The following is a 21,670-nucleotide window of genomic DNA, read 5'->3' as shown; positions in this document are numbered from 1 at the left end:
TGCAAAAAGAATCAGGGCAAAATCTATTTTCTGTGATTTATGATAATTATTTTCGTGAGCACAAAGTTTCTGTCTTTTTCAGCAAGATCAAACAACTATCACACCCCGGAAGATCCTAAAGGCTTTACTTGGCACAAACACTAATTAAAACACGAAAAACACAATCATAACAGTAGCATAATTGTGCTGACACTCAAGAACAAAAATCAAAAAGAAAAAGTAAATTTTATTCATTGGGTTGCCTCCCAACAAGCGCTATAGTTGTACGCCCTTAGCTAGGCGTAAAGCAAGGATCTAAGTTTTGTCATCTTTGTCCAACTCTTCAATCAAACACTTAGAATCCTTCAAAGATTTGGCGTAAAGACCTTCCATAACAATACTCCTCTAAGTAAATTTAAATATTTCATTCTTACAAAAAGGATCTCTTATCACTTCAACAAAATCCGGATGGATGCTAATCATCTTAAGGTCTCCTTCATCATTATTACTAGAAGATGCACCCTTGTTCCTAGATTTCTTACTCTTTACGGGAGTTTCCTCAATAATTTTAGTGGTAGTAAAAGTCGTGCTTAGATTACTAAATACTTCTTCCAATTTATCGATCCGAGACGGTCGTTGTTCTATTTTTCATGGATTAAGGTACCCCTCTCTTTTAACAACTTAAAAATATCGCCCGCTTTTGACCCAAGATTAGTAGCAAAATTATGCATCTTTTTGTATATAATTTCCATATGATCTTCGGTGAGCATTTTATTTTCAATAGCATCTAGTCTTTCCATAACATGCTCAAGAGTCAAAATTGTTTCATTAACCATAAGAGGTGGCGAGCCTACTAAATTTCCCATAGCATTAAGAGCATAAAAAGGAGGACTCATTAAGAAATTTCCACCAGTAATCGTATCAAGGACAAATCTATACCAAGTGGTGATGCCAACATAAAAACAACGCAAAAGCACAATGGTAGATTGCTTACAGATAGATCTATTATGAGCAATGCAAATTCTATACCAAGCATCTTTTAAAATTTCTCCTCCCCTTTGTTTAAAGTTGAGGACCTCGTCCTTAGGAGTGCAAGCAATAGAGGAAGAACTATCCATACCGGCAAGCAAGGATGCATGCAAAAACATATCTAGCAAGAAAACGGCGAACGAAGAAGAGAGGCAAATAAAACGGAAAACTTTTGTGAAGTGGGGGACAGGAAAACGAGAGGCAAATAATGTAAATTGCAAGGAGATGAGATTTGTGATTAGGAACCTGGTTATGTTGAAGATCCTTGTCAGGACCCCGATCCTAAGTCACACCGATCTAGCATGTAACACATCATATCACTTTGCGGCCTCACGCACGGTATTCCCACGGGTGCCACCTTACCTGGCCCGGGACCGTTTGCGCCTTTTGGCTCACGTATATGATAGTGCTTCTAGCATCCATATGACAAAGAACCTGGGCTGACATGGCTAGTCGTGAACCCAAAGTGGCACTAACTTACAGGGACAGGCATACATGACCCAACAACGAACGTGTCGATCATCAGCGAGTGAATCCAGGCTGTAGCACTGGGCTAGCAGGACTCCGGTGAACCGGGCTATAGCGGGCTAACAGGACTCCGAAATTCATCGCATGACATTTCCCCGAGGGGACAGACACAGGAACGAAGAAGGACACATGCCAGCCAGCCTAAGTGTTTCGGAGCAGTAGCAAGATACCATGGCTCAGTGAAAACACAAGGAGACATTTCCCGGTAAGAGAGGCTACTAAGGATAAACAACTAGATAGTCAGATCCCACACATACCAAGCATTTCAATAACATACACACAATATGCTCGATATGTGCAAATACAACATGGCATCACAACATGACTCTACAACTCAAGCATTTTATTCAATAGGCTCCGAGGAGCAAGATATTACAATCATGGCTCTCATGACCCAACATTCAGAGCAAACAAATCAAGCACAAGCGGAAGCTTAACATGTCTGAGTACAGACATCTACAAAAGAAAAAGGCTGAGAAGCCTGACTGTCTATCAGATCCTGCCGAGGGCACAAGATCGTAGCTGAGGTAACAAGCTAAACGTCAAAGTCCAAGCGGAACTACTAGCGAGACTGAAGTCTCTCTGCAAAAACATAAATTAAGCAACGTGAGTACAAATGTACCCAGCAAGACTTACATCAGAACTAACTACATATGCATCATTATCAACAAAGGGGATGGTGGGGTTTAACTGCAGCAAGCCAGCTTTGACTCGGTGGCTATCCTGAACTACGACTGCAAGTAACTCTTTTGAGGTGGCGCACACGAGTCCACATATTCACCATATCTATACACCACTATGGATCCGCTCCCATCTCCCTACGAGAATGCCATCCATAGCACTCACGCTTATCTTGCGTATTTTAGAGTATCCACTTCAAGTTATCTATGAACTGTACAGGCAACCCAGAAGTCCTTTACCGCGGACACGGCTATTCAAATAGATCATATTAACCCTGCAGGGGTGTACTTCTTCACACACGCTCTCACCACTTACCATCGTTTACACGACATGTACTCGGCAACCTTCAAGCGGAAGCCCAGCGAGGGTGTCGGCCACGACCTGACTAACCACACAAGTCTCTCGTCCAGGTTTATCGCCTATTCGGGTTCCATCCGCAAGGAGATCCGGCCAGGGTGTCGCTCACGGCCCCAAACGATGTGTGCAGTGTTCCCAGGCCCACCTCGACGGGTGGATCTACGCTTGGTACACCGTGCCACTGTGCCTAGTCTGTCCCAAGCCCACCTGTACCGGGTGCCACTTGGTAGACTACTAACACTACCTACAAACACCAGAAACTAGTTGCAACTCCTGGACAGAGATCAAGTTGATTAATAAGTCGAGAGAGCTTGGAGCGCCCGGAGCCCAATGTGTGGTAGTAACTGTTCATGGATCACAAACACAGAACTCAGTTCCTGAGGACGGCTGCAATGAGACAACCCACCATGTACTCCTACATGGCCTCTCACCGCTACCTTTACCAAATCGTGTTCACACACTTAGCTCTCAACAGTAGGACATGTTCACCACATTCCAATTCATCCCCGATGAATCAGACCTGTCACAACTCTAAGCAATAGCAGGCACGACAAACAAGCGTGAATGAGTAGGCACATCAGGGCTCAAACAACTCCTACTCATGCTAGTGGGTTTCATCTATTTACTTTGGCAATGACAGGTCATGCAGAGGATAAAGGGGTTCAGCTACCGCAACAAGTAACAGATGAATCGTTGTTGTCCTAATGCAGTAAAAGAGAGCAGGATCGAGAGAGTGGGATTGTATCGGAATGAACAAGGGGGTTTTGCTTGCCTGGCACTTCTTAAGATAGAAATAATTCTTCATCGGTGTCATCGATCTCATCGTCGATATCACGTCTATCGAGAGGGGACAAATACCGGCAAACAAGGAAGAACACAATCAATGCAATGCACAATATGATGCATGATCATGACATGGCAATATGCTGTCATTTGAGCTAATGCAACTAGCAGCAAGTTAAATGGAGTTGGTTTGAACCCTAGGTTCAAATTCAAACTCCACATGTGATTATTTAAATGCCATTCATATGATTTGTCCTAAACAACAGCTATAAGTTGTTCTAACATGCATTAAAATGGTACATATGGATAGATTGGATTTTTCTGATCATTTTCATATATAATTTATCTCATTTGGAGTTACGGTTGAATTTCTATGATTTTTACAAGTTTTAAACATTTTCTGGAATTTCCTGAATTAACAAAAACACCAGAAAAGCTTTACGACGTCAGCACTACATCATGCTGACCTCAGCAGGTCAACACGATCAGCCACGGTCAACCTGACGCATGGGTCCCGCATGTTAGTGTAACATGGCAGGAGCAGAGGCTGACCAGTGGGGCCAGGTCAAAGCTGACTGGGCCGGTCAAACCTGACAGCCTGGGCCCACTGGAGTTAATCTAATCCTAGTCAGAAACTAATCCAGGTTAATTAAGGGCTGTGGGGCCCGTCTGTAAGTGAGCTAGGGGTTAGTTAGTGGCGGTATTAGCGGGTGGTTAGCCGCTAATGACGTGCCACGTCAGCATTGCCGGAGTATGGCCGGCGGCGACCTCAAGCCGCGGCGGCGTCCGTCGGAGTTGCGCCAGAGGCGATGGATCGATGCGCCCAGGGCACCAGGAGGTAGCCCATGCCCGCGCTCATCTAGGGGGACCAGTGGGAGGGCGTGGGGTGCCTGGAGTTTGCCGGGAGCGACCCCATGGCGGCGGCCGGAGTTCGGCCGAGCTCGGAGACGAGGCTAGGGTGCACGGAGAGAGGCTTGGGCGGTGGCTTTGGGTTTCTTGGGAGATCTTGAGCACGTTCCAGTGCTTGGACGCAAGCGGCGGCGGCTGTGGCCACGACGGCATCGAGGCCAGCGGCGAGGAGCTCACGGCTCCGGCGGTTGGCGCGGTTAGAGGAAGAAAAATACGGCGGGGCTAGGGGAGATGAGTCAGGAGCTCACAGGGAGGCGGCGCAGTAGGTCTGAGTTGTGGATGCATGGTTTAACATGTAGAACGAAGTTCAACATATTTCTTCCGGATAACCCATGCAGAAAGGTAGAACTGGCAGAGTCACAATATAAAATGAATAACTCATCGAGAGCACTCCTGTTGTGATCTTTTGATCCAGCAAACTTCTGCCGTAAGTGGTTCATAGTATTTGGAAGAAGGAAATACCACAGACCTCGAGGACTAATGCAAAGGTTACTAATAACCTAAAGGAACGAGCAAACACTATCAACACGAGGTAAGTAGGGTGAATCTCGGGTCCAAAACCCAACGAGTAGAATACCTACTACTAAGTGGCATCACGGGATGCTTTCGAGAATAAAGGCCAGAATCATCACACTAGGAACACAAAACATGGCTAGATTACTAGGTGATACTTTAGACATCTAGGGTCATAATAATAGCTCCAACATAAATGTCGAGATAGTAGAATACCTCAACTCAGCAATTAGTGTGATTAACCTGGCCCAAAAGAACATCAAAACTAGAGAGAAAAGATTCACAAATGCATCAGATTATTTAGAAACCTGGGATGACTCGGACAGCATAACGGCTGTAAATGCTCAAAAGATTGGAGACATGCTACAAAAATGGTGGCATAGCCACTCAGAAGCACAATATCAAGGTTTCAAGATCAACAGTTAACATACAAAAGATAGTAGGAACTGAACGCAAGCTTAGAACCATCAATCCTATAGGACTACAGATTAGTAACACGTGATCCTGATAGAAAGAAGAGAAATCCTAATTCCTTAACCCCGTAGGAAAGATAAGATGACTCAGATCAGAAGGGCATAAGGTATAAGGAGTAAAAAGAGCCTTAAGTTCCATCCCACAATCAATTCCCTTATATAACTAAAGAATTTCTAGACTCAACTTCGACCAGTTTGGCTTGGTAATCCTACAGGCAGTCAAGCTCTGATACCAAAGCTGTCAGGACCCCGATCCTAAGTCACACCGATCTAGCATGTAACACATCATATCACTTTGCGGCCTCACGCACGGTATTCCCATGGGTGCCACCTTACCTGGCCCGGGACCGTTTGCGCCTTTTGGCTCACGTATATGATAGTGCTGCTAGCATCCATATGACAAAGAACCTGGGCTGACATGGCTAGTCGTGAACCCAAAGTGGCACTAACTTACAGGGACATGCATACATGACCCAACAATGAATGTGTCGGTCATCAGCGAGTGAATCCAGGCTGTAGGACTGGGCTAGCAGGACTTCGGTGAACCGGGCTGTAGCGGGCTAACAGGACTCTGGAATTCATCGCATGACATTACCCCAAGGGGACAGACATAGGAACGAAGAAGGACACATGCCGGCCAGCCTAAGTCTTTCGGAGCAGTAGCAAGCTACCATGGCTCAGTGAAAACACAAGGAGACATTTCCCGGTAAGAGAGGCTACTAAGGATAAACAACTAGATAGTCAGATCCCACACATACCAAGCATTTCAATAACATACACACAATATGCTCGATATGTGCAAATACAACATGGCATCACAACATGACTCTACAACTCAAGCATTTTATTCAATAGCCTCCGAGGAGCAAGATATTACAATCATGGGTCTCATGACCCCACATTCAGAGCAAACAAATCAAGCACAAGCGGAAGCTTAACATGTCTGAGTACAGACATCTACAAAAGAAAAAGGCTGAGAAGCCTGACTGTCTATAAGATCCTGCCGAGGGCACAAGATCGTAGCTGAGGTAACAAGCTAAACATCGAAGTCCAAGTGGAACTACTAGCGAGACTGAAGTCTCTCTACAAAAGCATAAATTAAGCAACGTGAGTACAAATGTACCCAGCAAGACTTACATCAGAACTAACTACATATGCATCATTATCAACAAAGGGGATGGTGGGGTTTAACTGCAGCAAGCCAGCTTTGACTCGGTGGCTATCCTGAACTACGACTACAAGTAACTCTTTTGAGGTGGCGCACACGAGTCCACATATTCACCATATCAATACACCACTATGGATCCGCTCCCGTCTCCCTACGATAATGCCATCCATAGCACTCATGCTTATCTTGCGTATTTTAGAGTATCCACTTCAAGTTATCTATGAACTGTACAGGCAACCCAGAAGTCCTTTACCGCGGACATGGCTATTCGAATAGATCATATTAACCCTGCAGGGGTGTACTTCTTCACACATGCTCTCACCACTTACCGTCGTTTACACGACATGTACTCGGCAACCTTCAAGCGGAAGCCCAGCGAGGGTGTCGGCCACGACCTGACTAACCACACAAGTCTCTCGTCCAGGTTTATCGCCTATTCGGGTTCCATCCGCAAGGAGATCCGGCCAGGGTGTCGCTCACGGCCCCAAACGATGTGTGCAGTGTTCCCAGGCCCACCTCGACGGGTGGATCTACGCTTGGAACACCCTGCCACTGTGCCTAGTCTGTCCCAAGCCCACCTGTACTGGGTGCCACTTGGTAGACTACTAACACTACCTACAAACACCAGAAACTAGTTGCAACTCCTGGACAGAGATCAAGTTGATTAATAAGTCGAGAGAGCTTGGAGCGCCCGGAGCCCAATGTGTGGTAGTAACTGTTCATGGATCACAAACACAGAACTCATTTCCTGAGGACGGCTGCAATGAGACAACCCACCATGTACTCCTACATGGCCTCTCACCGCTACCTTTATCAAATCGTGTTCACACACTTAGCTCTCAACAGTAGGACATGTTCACCACATTCCAATTCATCCCCGATTAATCAGACCTGACACAATTCTAAGCAATAGCAGTCATGACAAACAAGCATGAATGAGTAGGCACATCAGGGCTCAAACAACTCCTACTCATGCTAGTGGGTTTCATCTATTTACTGTGGCAATGACAGGTCATGCAGAGGATAAAGCGGTTCAGCTACCGCAGCAAGTAAGAGATGAATCGTTGTTATCCTAATGTAGTAAAAGAGACCAGGAGCGAGAGAGTGGGATTGTATCAGAATGAACAAGGGGTTTTTGCTTGCCTGGCACTTCCGAAGATAGAAATAGTTCTTCATCAGTGTCATTGATCTCATCGTCGGTATCACGTCTATCAAGAGGGGACAAATACCGACAAACAAGGAAGAACACAATCAATGCAATGCACAATATGATGCATGATCATGACATGGCAATATGCTGTGATTTGAGCTAATGCAACTAGCAGCAAGTTAAATGGAGTTGGTTTGAACCCTAGGTTCAAATTCAAACTCCACATGTGATTATTTAAATGTCATTCATATGATTTGTCCTAAACAGCAGCTATAAGTTGTTCTAACATGCATTCAAATGGTACAGATGGATAGATTGGATTTTTCTGATCATTTTTCATATATAATTTATCTCATTTGGAGTTACGGTTGGAATTCTATGATTTTTACAAGTTTTAAACATTTTCTGGAATTTCCTGAATTAACAAAAACACCAGAAAAGCTTTATGATGTCAGCACTACGTCATGCTGACCTCAGCAGGTCAACACGGTCAGCCACGGTCAACCTGACGCGTGGGTCCCGCATGTCACTGTAATATGGCAGGAGCAGAGGCTGACCAGTGGGGCCAGGTCAAAGCTGACTGGGCCGGTCAAACCTGACAGCCTGGGCCCACTGGAGTTAATCTAATCCTAGTCAGAAACTAATCCAGGTTAATTAAGGGTTGTGGGGCCCATCTGTAAGTGAGCTAGGGGTTAGTTAGTGGCGGTAATAGCGGGTGGTTAGCCGCTAATGACGTGCCACGTCAGCATCGCCGGAGTATGGCCGGCGGCGACCTCAAGCCGCGGCAGCGTCCGTCGGAGTTGCGCCAGAGGCGATGGATCGATGCGCCCAGGGCACCAGGAGGTAGCCCATGCCCGCGCTCATCTAGGGGGACCAGTGGGAGGGCGTGTGGTGGCCGGAGTTCGCCGGGAGCGACCCCATGGCGGCGGCCGGAGTTCGGCCGAGCTCGGAGACGAGGCTAGGGTGCACGGAGAGAGGCTTGGGCGGTGGCTTTGGGTTTCTTGGGAGGTCTTGAGCACGTTCCAGTGCTTGGACGCAAGCGGCGGCGGCTGTGGCCATGACGGCATCGAGGCCAGCGGCGAGGAGCTCACGGCTCCGGCGGTTGGCGCGGTTAAAGGAAGAAAAATACGGCGGGGCTAGGGGGAGATGAGTCAGGAGCTCACAGGGAGGCGGCGCAGTAGGTCAGTGGGCTCGGGGACGTCCTTGACGGCGCGAATCGACGGCGAGGGGCTCGGGTGCCCGAGGTTGAAGATGACCGCGTTGGCGATGAAACAGGGCCTCCGGCGTCGCGTGAGTCGTCGAGGAGGCGTAGCCGATGGAGGCAGAGCTCATGGGCACGTCAGAGGGGCGAGGGGGTGGTTGTGGCCGCGGTAACGGCGTCGGCGGCGACGAGCTCCGCTCGGTGGGGAAGAGAGAGGGATCCAGGGGGGAAGTGAGGGTGAGGGAGAGAGCGAGAAGGGTCCAGGAGGTGTCGTGGCGTCCGCAGCGGCGTCGTGGAAGGGGGCAGGCAGGCAGGGAGGGAGGAGGTGGCGCTGCGCGTGCGTGCGCGCCGCGGACACACGCCCCTGTCCTACTGTCCCGAGGAGGAAGACGACAGGGAGGCGCTGGTGGGCTAGGCCGGCCGACTACGGTGCTGGGCCGAGGTAAGTGGGCTGCTGGTAAGCTACAGGTAACACTCTGTCTCTATTTTAATTTTTGTTTCTGTTTTCTATTTTGTTCTGTTTTGTTTTGATTTGATTTAGAACATCAAATCATTTTTATAAACTTTCTGTAAATTGTTATGTGAGCTCAGGTCTAGCCCAAGTCACATGCAACTTAAAAAAATGTTTGAGCTTTATTTCTTATATAATAGAAATAAATCCAACTCAAATATGTCATTGATTTAATCCAAAAGACCCAAAATAAATATTTCAGTCACTCCAAAAATATTGGTTTGCATTTTAACTCATGCCAATATTTTCGTAGAATAACAGGAACATTTTCTTGGACTCATTTGATGAGTTTAAATGTTGGTTATTTTTAGAGGTCTTCTGAGGATTTTGAAAATTCCTCAATTCAAATTTCATTAGAATTTAAACATGATGCTCACATGAAGGGCTAGCCTAGTGCATACCAAAACTAGGGATGTGACAATCCTCCCGGCAACAACGCCAAAAATTCCTTTTGATGTCGCTTGAAGCTACGTCGGTTTTTCCCTAAAGAGGAAGGGATGACGCAACACAACGGTGGTAGGTATTTCCCTCAGATATTAAACCAAGGTTATCGAACCAGTTGGAGAACCAAGCACACAACGTAGACAACCCCTACACACAAAGAACAACACCTCGCAACCCGGCTTGTTAAAGGGGTTGTCATTCCCTTTCGGGTACGGCGCCTCAAGATATGCAAAGGACGTGACGTAAATTTGTAGATAGGATAAATAGATCACAATATAAATAAATTGCAGCAAGGTATTTTTGTATTTTTTTTGGTTTAATATATCTTAAAATAAATGCATGGAAAAAGTAGATCGCAAGAGAAATATATGAGAAAGAAGACCCGGAGGCCGTAGGTTTCACTAGTGGCTTCTCTCAAGAAAAATATCAAACGGTGGGTGAACAAATTACTATTGGGCAATTGATAGAACTTCAAATAATCATGACGATATCCAGGCAATGATCATTACATAGGCATCACGTACAAGATTAGTAGACTGACTTCTGCCTGCATCTACTACTATTACTCCACACATCAACCGGTATCCAGCATGCATCTAGTGTATTAAGTTCATGGAAAAACGTAGTAATGCAATAAGAATGATGACATGATGTAGACAAGATCCATTTATCTATTGCGGCAGATATGGATCCCGTCTTTTTATCCTAGTAGCAACGATACATACGTGTCGGTTCCCTTTCTGTCACTGGGATCAAGCACCGTAAGATCTAACCCACTACAGGGCACCTCTTCCCATTGCAAGATAATATATCAAGTTGTCAAAACAAAACCCAAATATCGGAGAAGAAATACGAGGCTATAAGAGATCAAAGAACTCAAATAACTTTCATGGATGTAAAAAGATATAACTGATCATAAACTCGAAGTTCATAAGATCCCAACAAACACATCGCAAAAAGGACTTACATCATATGGATCTCCAAGAGATCATTGTATTGATAATCAAGAGAGAGAGAGAGAGGAAGCCATCTAGCTACTAACTATGGACCCGAAGGTCTACAAAGAACTACTCATCGGAGAGGCACCAATGGAAGTGGTGAACCCCTCCGTGATGTTGTCTAGATTGGATCTCGTGGTTCTAGACTCTAAGGCGACTGGATGAAAATTCCGTCGACTGCCCTAGGGTTTCTGGAATATTGGGTTATTTATAGAGCAAAGAGTTGGTCCAGGGGGCACCCGAGGTGGGCACAACCCACCTGGGAACGCCTGGGCCTCCTGGCGCGCCCAGGTGGGTTGTCCCCTCCTCGGGACTCCCCCCAGGTGCAACCAGGGCCCGTTGTGTTCCTTTTGGCCCATAAAAATCATCGTAAATTGGCGTGGCATTTGGACTGCTTCTGATATTGATTTCCTGTGATGTAAAAAACATGTAGAAAATAGCAACTGGCACTTGGCACTATGTCAATAGGTTAGTACCAAAAAATGATATAAAATGACTATATAATGATTATAAAACACCCAAGATTGATAATAAAACAACATGGAATGATCAAAAATTATAGATACATCGGAGATGTATCAGCATCCCCAAGCTTAACCTCTGCTAGTCCTCGAGTAGGTAAGTGATAAAACAATTTTTTTGATGTGGAGTGCTGTTTATCATGTCATATCGTATTCTTTTCTTCATAGCATGGACATTTGGACTTCTATGTGATTCAAAGCAATAGTCTAGTTTTGAGATAATAATTTAGATACTCAAGCATATCAACAAGCAACCATGTCTTTGAAAATGTCAATGCTAAAACAACTTATCCCTAGCCCATCATGCTCGAACATTGATCCATTCATGAAATACACTCGAATATTAGCTACACCCAATACTTCAGTACGATCATATTGTCCCCTAGTTGGTGCTTTTATAAGAGAGAATGGAGACTCAATTTCAAAAATAAAAATTACATAAAGTAAAAGAAAGGCCCTTCGTGGAGAGAAGTAGTGATTTGTAGAGGTGCCATAGCTCAAAGCGAAAAAACTAGAGATAAAAACATTTTGGGAGGTGTATCCATCCCACCAACAAAAACGACTTGGAGCATCCCAACACTTTCCATGCTAGATATATCATAGGCGGTTCCCAAGCAGAAAATAAAGTTCATTCCTTTTTCCACCATAACTTTCACTTTCCATGGCTAACTGTATCCACGGGTGCCCTCCATACCAACACTTTCCAAGGAATTTATTATTTGATAACATAAAGTAAATTCATTTTTGCATTTCAGGACTGGGCATCCCTAATACCTTTGCCTTGCTCTCGTGTAATGACAAGTGAATAAATACTCATTATGAGAATAACACATCTAGCATGGAAAATATTAGCTACCCGTTACGGTTCCACGAGCGAAACAAACACACAAAAGAGACGTTCATTTTGAAAATTAGAGATGGCACATGCAAATTTGCTTAGAACGGCAAAAAATACCACATATAGGTGGATATAGCAGACTCATGTGGCAAAACTGGTTTAAAGGATTTTGGATGCACAAGTAGAGGTCATACTTGGTGCAAAATAAAGGCTAGCGAAAAGATTGAGAAGCGACCAACCAAGAAAACGAATAATCTCATAATCAAGCATTAAGCATAATTAACACCAAATAAAGATAGTTCAGATTGATAATAAAACAACATGGAATGATAAAAAATTATAGATACATTGGAGACGTATCATGGCCCTGCCCCCATTCCTATCCAGGTTATGTAGAACCTTAGCGCTTCCTTGGGCATCCCAGCTAAGAATTGAATAGTGTAGCGGCTTATGGCTGGGCCAACGAAGACTCAACACAATGATGTCCCAAATGATGAGTGAACTTTGTTGCCATAATTCAGGGAGGCAGACCCTTTGTCCTGCCATTTATTTTCTTTTGAGTTTGTTCTCTGTTCTACTTGACTTGTTTGACTGCTCAGTGGGCTCTGAGGATCATCTGAACTATCTTTTGCACTGTTATGGTTATGATGTGTTCCAGTATTATTATGTGATACTGTGTTTGTCCTCTTACCTTACAATGTTTTTGAATGAGTGCACCTATTAACAAGGATTGGAAAGTGCTATGCTGGACTGTTAGAGGACTAAATTCTGAAATTAGACAGAAGGCCGTGAGAGCCAAAATTGAGGAAAGCCAATGTACTGTTGTTTGCTTACATGAAACAAAGTTTGATTTTTTTGATGAAAGACCTATCAGGAAATTTTGCCCTAAAAGATTTGATAACTTTTCATACTCGCCTTCTGTGGGTGCTTCTGGAGGAATTATTGTCTTATGGTGTTCTTCTGCTTTATCTGGTACTCTAGTTGAGCTGCAGAGTTTTGGCATCATCATAAACTTCACCTCAACCCAAAATAACCAAACTTGGACTTTAGTTAATGTTTACGGGCCTTGCCAGGGAGAGCTTAGAGATTCTTTTGTTCACTGGTTATACCACATTCAAATTCCTCAAGATGATATCTGGTTATTTTTAGGAGATTTTAATTTTATCATATCTATGGATAATAGAAATATGCCAGGAGGAGACATTAATCATATGTTCATTTTTAATGAAATTATTGGCCACTTGGGTCTTATTGAGCTGCCTTTAAAAGGAAGATCCTACACTTTGTCAAATATGCAGGAAACACCACTTATGGAGCAGCTTGATTGGTTTTTTACAACACCAACATGGACTAGGGAATACCATAATACATTGGAGTATCCTTTAGCTAAGACCAGCTCTGATCATGTGCCATGTGTGGTCTCATCTCCACCTCCATACCCAAAGCAAAGGTTTTTGGTTTTGAAAATTACTGGGTGGACATGCCTGGGTTCATGGAGTGTGTTCAGCTTTCTTGGTCTGCCCCCACAAGAAAGTCTAGTTCTGCTGCCATTCTCACTGAAAAATTCAAAAGGTTAAGGACAGATCTTAGGAAATGGCAGACAGGTTTATCCAGATTGAAGCTTCTAATGACTGCTTGTAATGCAATCATTCTTGCCTTTGATAATTTGGATGAGCAGAGGCCCCTATCTAGGCCCGAATTCAACTTCAGAAAGATTGTCAAGCTACATCTTGAAGAGCTTCTTCATCTTCAGTACATTTATTGGAAACAAAGATGTACCATCAGATGGATAAAAGTTGGGGAAGAAAACTCCAAGTTCTTTCAAGCCATGGCAACTCAGAGATTTAGAAGGAATACTATCTCCAGTTTAATTTATGCTAATGGTTTGTCCTTGTCCTCCCACAATTATATGGTTGGACTTCTGTGGTCTTCTTATAAAGATAGAATGGGAGTTTCATGTGGGATTGACATGTTGTTTGATCTAGAGAACCTGATTCAACCTGTCCCTGGGCTTCAGAGTTTGTCTGAGCCTTTCTCAGATGAGGAGATAAATGAGGTATTGAAGCATCTACCTCTTGATAGAGCACCAGGGCCAGATGGGTTTACTGGTTTGTTTGTTAAAAAGTGTTGGCATATAATTAAGGAAGATTTCCTCAAGTTAGTTTTTGATTTCTATGAAGGAAGAATTCCTCTGCAGATATAAATGGGTCCCTAGTGACACTCACTCCCAAAATTCTATCTCTTGAAGGGCCAAATGATTATAAGCCAATCTCCCTCACAAATACATGCCTCAAATTCGTCACTAAACTCCTGGCAAATAGATTGCAGAAAGTTATTCTTACATGCATCCATAAAAAACAATCTGGTTTTCTCAAATCAAGGTCTATCCAAGATTGCATTGCATGGAGTTTGGAATACATTCATCGGCGTCATCAGTCTAAGAGACCAATTCTCATTCTTAAGCTTGATTTTGCTAAAGCTTTTGATACTATTGAGCATGATCTGATTTTGCTTATGTTGAAGTACAGGTGATTTGATGCAAAATGGATTGGTTGGATTAAAGAGCACCCTTCTTCTGGATCTTCTTCCATCCTTCCCAATGGTGTACCTGGTAAATAGTTTAATTGCAAACGAGGTGTAAGGCAAGGAGACCCTCTGTCACCTCTTCTCTTTGTTATTGCTGCTGATCTACTTCAATATGTGGTCAACCAAATGCTCCAGCAAGGACTACTTTCACTACCAATACCATCTAATGACCCAGATTTCCCAATAGTCCAATATGCAAATGATACTTTGTTGATTGTTCAAGTTAATGAGGCCCAACTGGTACCTCTCTAGAATATGCCGATTACCTTCTCTAAATCAACTGGCTTAAAAGTCAACTTCCATAAGTCTTGCATCCTGCCCATCAATGTTACACAGGATGAAGCAAACAGATTGGCTGTAATTTTTGGCTGTCAGGTTGGATCTCTTCCTTTCACCTATCTAGGTTTGCCCGTGGGTACTATGAAACCTAGAGTTTGCCTGTTGTTGATAGAGTTGAAAGGAGGCTCTATGCTAGTTCCCCCCGCTTTCTTAAGGAGCCAGACTACAACTCTTGCAGTCAGTTCTCTCCTATATGCCCATTTATTTCCTTTGTAGTCTTAGCTTACCAGCTGGTATTATTAAATAACTGGAAAGAATAATGAGGCAATGCTTATGGAGAGGAAATTCTGGTACCCCAAAGCAGTCTTTAGCAACATGGCCAATGGTTTGTAAGCCAAAAAATAAAGGGGGCATGTGGATCATCAACCTTGCAGTTCAAAATAAGGCTTTGCTCACTAAACATCTGCACAAGTTTTAAAACAAAGCATATATACCTTGGGTCTCCTTGATTTGGGACACTTACTACAATGGAGTGGTCCCCCATGCCACTATCCAGTGTGTCTCTTTCTGCTGGAGAGACATCATGAAGCTTAATGAGGTTTATAGAGCACATTCTATTATCACAATCAATGACGGAAACAATTCTATGTTTTGGCATGATACTTGGATCTTGGGTGGAAGCCATCTGCCAATTAAGGAGAGATTTCCCAATCTCTTTTCCTTTACACTTGATGACAAGATTTCTATCAGGGACTTTATTGAAGAATTTGATATCAGCACATATTTTCAATTACCCATATCTCATGAAGCAATGGATGAGCTGGTATCCCTTAACTCTGACTTATCTGGATTACAAAGATGTCCCCATGAACCTAATTCCTGGTCATGGATACCTGGTAATGGATCCTACTCTACTAAGAGTTACTATACACTAGCCCATGAACATCTGCCAGATGATGATCCTTGCAAATGGATTTGGAAGAGCAAGTGCATTATGAAAATCAAGGTTTTTGCATGGTTAATGTTGAATGATTGGCTCAACACAAGAGATATGCTTCTAATAAGGCATTGGAGATCTGAGGAGGATGACAATTTATGCCCTATGTGTGTGGCTCAACTGCATGAAGACAAGCTCAACTACATGAAGACAGAGATCATCTTTTCTTCAAGTGCACTTTCAGCATCAGAGTTTGGAACTATCTGGAGATTACTTGGTATGCAAGGCTATCTCCTAGAGAATGTATTTTGGCTACCAAGAGAAATTTTCAGCACCCCTTCTTCTTTGAGGTAGTTTACCTTGCTGCTTGGAGCATCTGGACCACAAGGAATGACAGAATCTTCAAACACATCAGGCCAACCTTTGGGGGCTAGAAGGCCAAGTTCATTCATGACATCACCCTGCATTCCCATAGGATGAAGGCTTCGATCAAGCCTCTTCTCCTGCAGTGGATCAATGCCTTGCCATGATCTATGTGGAATGGACTTTTCTTGTACATTTGTATATAAACTGTTGTAATTTCATAGGTAGGTCTCCTAAACCCTTAGATAGTTTTTATTGAGTTTATTTCTCTCTTGTAAGACTTGGGGTTATTTTTTACTAATAAAAGGATGTGGGGCTTTTGCCTCACACTGTTCAGTAAAAACAAACTTTAGATGCATGCTGGATAGCGGTCGATGTGTGGAGTAATAGTAGTAGATGTAGAATCGTTTTGGTCTACTTGACACGAACGTGATGCTTACATTCATGATCATTGCCTTAGATGTCGTCATAATTATGCGCTCTTCTATCAATTGCTCGGCAGTAATTTGTTCACCCACCATAATATTTGCTATCTTGAGAGAACCCACTAGTGAAACCTATGTCCCCCGGGTCTCTTTTCCATTATATTGAATCTATTTTACATCATACTAGTTTCCGATCTACTATTTTGCAATCTTTTACTTTCCGATCTATAAACCAAAAATACAAAAAATATTTACTTTACCGTTTATCTATCTCTATCAGATCTCACTTTTGCAACTAACCGTGAAGGGATTGACAACCCCTTTATCGTTTTGGGTGCAAGTTTGTTGATTATTTGTGCAGGTATTCGGTGAATTGTGTGTAATCTCCTACTGGATTGATACCTTGGTTCTCAAACTGAGGGAAATACTTACTCTACTTTGCTGCATCACCCTTTCCTCTTCAAGGGAAAAACCAACGCAAGCTCAAGAGGTAGTAGGAAGAATTTCTGGCGCCATTGCCGAGGAGATCTACACCAATGCAAGACCTACCAAGTACCCATCATAAACTCTCATCTCTTGCGTTACATTATTTGCCATTCATCTCTCGTTTTCCTCTCCCCACCTCTAAAACGATTTTCAAAAAGATTTGCCTTTTCTTCGCCTCTCTTTCGTTCGGCTTCTTTCGCTTGCTTCTTGTGTGCTTGTGTGTTAGTATTCTTGTTTGCCTTTATGGCACAACCGAAAAGCATTTACCCTCACTTTAAGAGGTTGGAAGAAATTGAAAGTAATGTTAGAAGCTTTATGTGTTTACAATTTGAGCATAATAATTTCTTCAGAAATGAGCTTAAAGAACAAAAAAGTTATATTGTTTGAAATCTCAGTTTGCTCATCTTGAAAATCTAGTAGGCGAAATTTCTGATAAACAAGCCACCTTAGTTAATAAGATGGCTTCTAATCCTGAGGCTTTCAATAATAATGATGAAGATCTAAAAGTGATTGATGTGACTTCTTTTGAATCTTTGTTTTCCAATGTTAATTTTGATAAAGATGGGACTGGAGATGAGTCAACTTTAGTTAAAAGGCGTACCAATGATTCAGAGTTTTTAGATCTAGATGCACAAAATGATAAACGTGTGATTAGAGAGGTCAATACTTGAAGAAGCAATGAACCCACTCTTTTGGATTTCAAGGAATTTAATTATGATAATTGTTCTTTAATAGATTGTATTTCCTTGTTGCAATCCATGTTGAATTCTCCTCATGCTTATAATCAAAACAAAGCTTTTACTAAACATATCGTTGATGCCATGATGCAATCTTTTGAAGAAAATCTTGAGATAGAAGTTTCTATCCCTAGAAAACTTTATGATGAGTGGGAACCTACTATTAAGATTAAGATCAAAGATTATGAATGCCATGCTTTTTGTGATTTGGGTTCTAGTGTTTCCACGATTCCAAAAAATTTGTGTGATGTGTTAGGATTTCGTGAATTTGATGGTTGTTCTTTAAACTTGCATCCTGCGGATTCCACTATTAAGAAACCTATGGGAAGGATTAATGATGTTCTTATTGTTGCAAATAGGAATTATGTGCCCGTAGATTTCATTGTTCTTGATATAGATTGCAATCCTACATGTCCTATTATTCTTGGTAGACCTTTCCTTAGAACGATTGGTGCAATTATTGATATGAAAGAAGCAAACATTTGATTCCAATTTCCGTTAAGGAAAGGCATGGAACCCTTTCCTAGGAAGAAAATTAAATTTCCATATGAATCTATTATGAGAGCCACTTACGGATTGCATACCAAAGATGACAATACCTAGATCCATTCGCGTTTTTATGCGTAGCTAAGGGCGTTAAACGACAACGCTTGTTGGGAGGCAACCCAATTTTATTTTTGTTTTTTCCTTTTTGTTCCTATTTAGTAATAAATAATTCATATAGCCTCTGGTTAGATGTGGTTTTATGTTTTAATTAGTGTTTGTGCCAAGTTAAACCTTTAAGATAGCTTATGGTGATAGTTGTGTTGATCCTGCTGAAAATCAGAAACTTTTGCACCCAGGAAAATAATTTTCATAATTCACAGAAAAGTGCTTTTGATCTGATTCTTATTGCTATGGATTGGTACACAAATTTCCCAGCTTTCCCTATTTTTTCAGAATTTGTGGAGTTACAGAAGTATTCGAGAGTTACATATTGCTACAAACTATTCTGTTTTTGACATATTCTGTTTTCTATGTGTTGTTTGCTTCTTTTGAAGAATCTATGGGTAGTATCGAGGGGTATGAACCATGGAAAATTTGGAATAAATTAGATATTACACCAATATAAATAAATAATGAGTTTGCAACATTACCTTAAAGTGGTGGTTTTTTTTCTTATACTAACGGAGCTCATGAGATTTTCCGTTGAGTTTTGTGTTGTGAAGTTTTCAAGTTTTGGGTAAGGATTTGATGGACTATGGAATAAGGAGTTGCAAGATCCTAAGCTTGGGGATGCCCAAGGAACCCCAAGGTAATATTCAAGGACAACCAAAAGCCTAAGCTTGGGGATGCCCCGGATGGCATCCCCGGGGCATCCCCTCTTCCGTCTTCGTCTATCGGTAACTTTACTTGAGGCTATATTTTTATTCACCACATGATATGTGTTTTGCTTGGAGCGTCTTGTATGATTTGAGTCTTTGTTTTTTAGATTACCACAATTATCCTTGCTGTACACACCTTTGATAGAGACACGCATGAATCATGATTTATTAGAATACTCTATGTGCTTCACTTATATCTTTTGAGCTAGGCAATATTGCTCTAGTACTTCGCTTATATCTTTTTAGAGCACGGTAGTGGCTTTATTCTATAGAAATTGATGAACTCTCATGCCTCACTTATATTATTTTTTGAGAGTCTTTTAGAAAAGCATAATAATTTGCTTTGGTTATAAATTTATTCCTAATATGATAGGCATCCAAGATGGATATAAGAAAAAATTTCATATAAAGTGCATTGAATACTATGAGAAGCTTGATCCTTTATGATTGTTTTGAGATATGAAGATGGTGATATTAGAGTCATGCTAGTGAGTAGTTGTGAATTTGAGAGATACTTGTGTTAAAGTTTGTGATTCCTGTAGCGTGCACGTATGGTGAACCGTTATGTGATGAAGTCGGAGCATGATTTATATTTTGATTGTCTTCCTTATGACTGGCGATCGGTGACGAGGGATGGTCCTTTTCTACCAATCTATCCCCCTAGGAGCATGCGCGTAGTACTTCGTTTCGATAACTAATAGATTTTTGCAATAAGTATGTGAGTTCTTTTTGACTAATGTTGAGTCCATGGATTATACGCACTCTCAGCCTTCCACCATTGCTAGTCTCACTTGTGTCGCACAACTTTCGCCGGTACCATACACCCACCATATACCTTCCTCAAAACAGCCACCATACCTACCTATTATGGCATTTCCATAGACATTCCAAGATATATTGCCATGCAACTTTCCACCGTTCCGTTTATTATGACACGTTTCGTCATTGTCATATTGCTTTGCATGATCATGTAGTTGACATCGTATTTGTGGCAAAGCCACCTTTCATAATTCTTTCATACATGTCACTCTTGATTCATTGCACATTAAAAAGTGTGATGATCTTCATTATTAGAGCATTGTCCCATGTGAGGAAAGGATGATGGAGGCTATGATTCCCCCACAAGTCGGGATGAGACTCCGGACGAAAAATAAAAGGAAAAAAATAAAAAGGAAAAAAAGGAAAAAAATAAAAAAAGGAGAAAAAGAAAAAGAAAAAATGAGAGAAAAAGAGAGAAAAAGAGAGAAGGGGCAATGTTGCTATCCTTTTTACACACTTGTGCTTCAAAGTAGCACCATGATCTTCATGATAGACAGTCTCCTATTTTGTCACTTTCATATACTAGTGGGAATTTTTCATTATAGAACTTGGCTTGTATATTCCAGTGATGGGCTTCCTCAAATTGCCCTATGTCTTCCTGAGCAAGCAAGTTGGATGCTGATACGTCTCCAACGTATCTATAATTTTTTATTGTTCCATGCTATTATATTATCTGTTTTGGATGTTTAATGGGATTTATTATACACTTTTATGTTATTTTTTGGACTAACCTATTAACCGGAGGCCCAGTCCAAATTGTTGTTTTTGCCTATTTTAGTGTTTCGCAGAAAAGGAATATCAAACGGAGTCCAAAAGGAATGAAACCTTCGGGAGAGTTATTTTTGGAAGAAACGCAATCCAGGAGACTTGGAGTGGACGTCAAGAAAGAAACAAGACAGCCACGAGGCAGGAGGGCGCGCCTAGGGGGGTAGGCGTGCCCCCCACCCTCGTAGGTCCCTTGTGGCTCCCCTGACCGAATTCCTTCGCCTATATATACTCATATACCCTGAAAACATCCAGAAGCACCACGAAACCCTGTTTCCACTGCCGCAACCTTCTGTACCCGTGAGATCCCATCTTGGGGCCTTTTCCGGCGCTCCACCGGAGGGGGAATCGATCACGGAAGGCTTCTAGATCAACACCATAGCCTCTCCGATGAAGTGTGAGTAGTTTACCATAGACCTTCGGGTCCATAGTTATTAGCTAGATGGTTTCTTCTCTCTCTTTCGATCGCAATACAAAGTTCTCCTCGATCTTCTTGGAGATCTATTCGATGTAATTCTTTTTGCGGTGTGTTTGTCGAGATCCGATGAATTGTGGATTTATGATCAAGATTATCTATGAACAATATTTGAATCTCCTCTGCATTCTTTTATGTATTTGTTATCTTTGTAAGTCTCTTTGAATTATCAGTTTGGTTTGGCCTACTAGATTGATCTTTCTTGCAATGGGAGAAGTGCTTAGCTTTGGGTTCAAGCTTGCGGTGTCCTTTCCCAGTGATAGCAGGGGCAGCAAGGAACATATTGTATTGTTGCCATCGAGGATAAAAAGATGGGGTTTATATCATATTGCTTGAGTTTATCCCTCTACA

The sequence above is a fragment of the Triticum dicoccoides genome, chromosome 5B (assembly GCF_002162155.2).
Source record: "Triticum dicoccoides isolate Atlit2015 ecotype Zavitan chromosome 5B, WEW_v2.0, whole genome shotgun sequence".
Taxonomy (NCBI): domain Eukaryota; kingdom Viridiplantae; phylum Streptophyta; class Magnoliopsida; order Poales; family Poaceae; genus Triticum; species Triticum dicoccoides.
Note: the sequence above shows the minus strand (reverse complement) of the source record.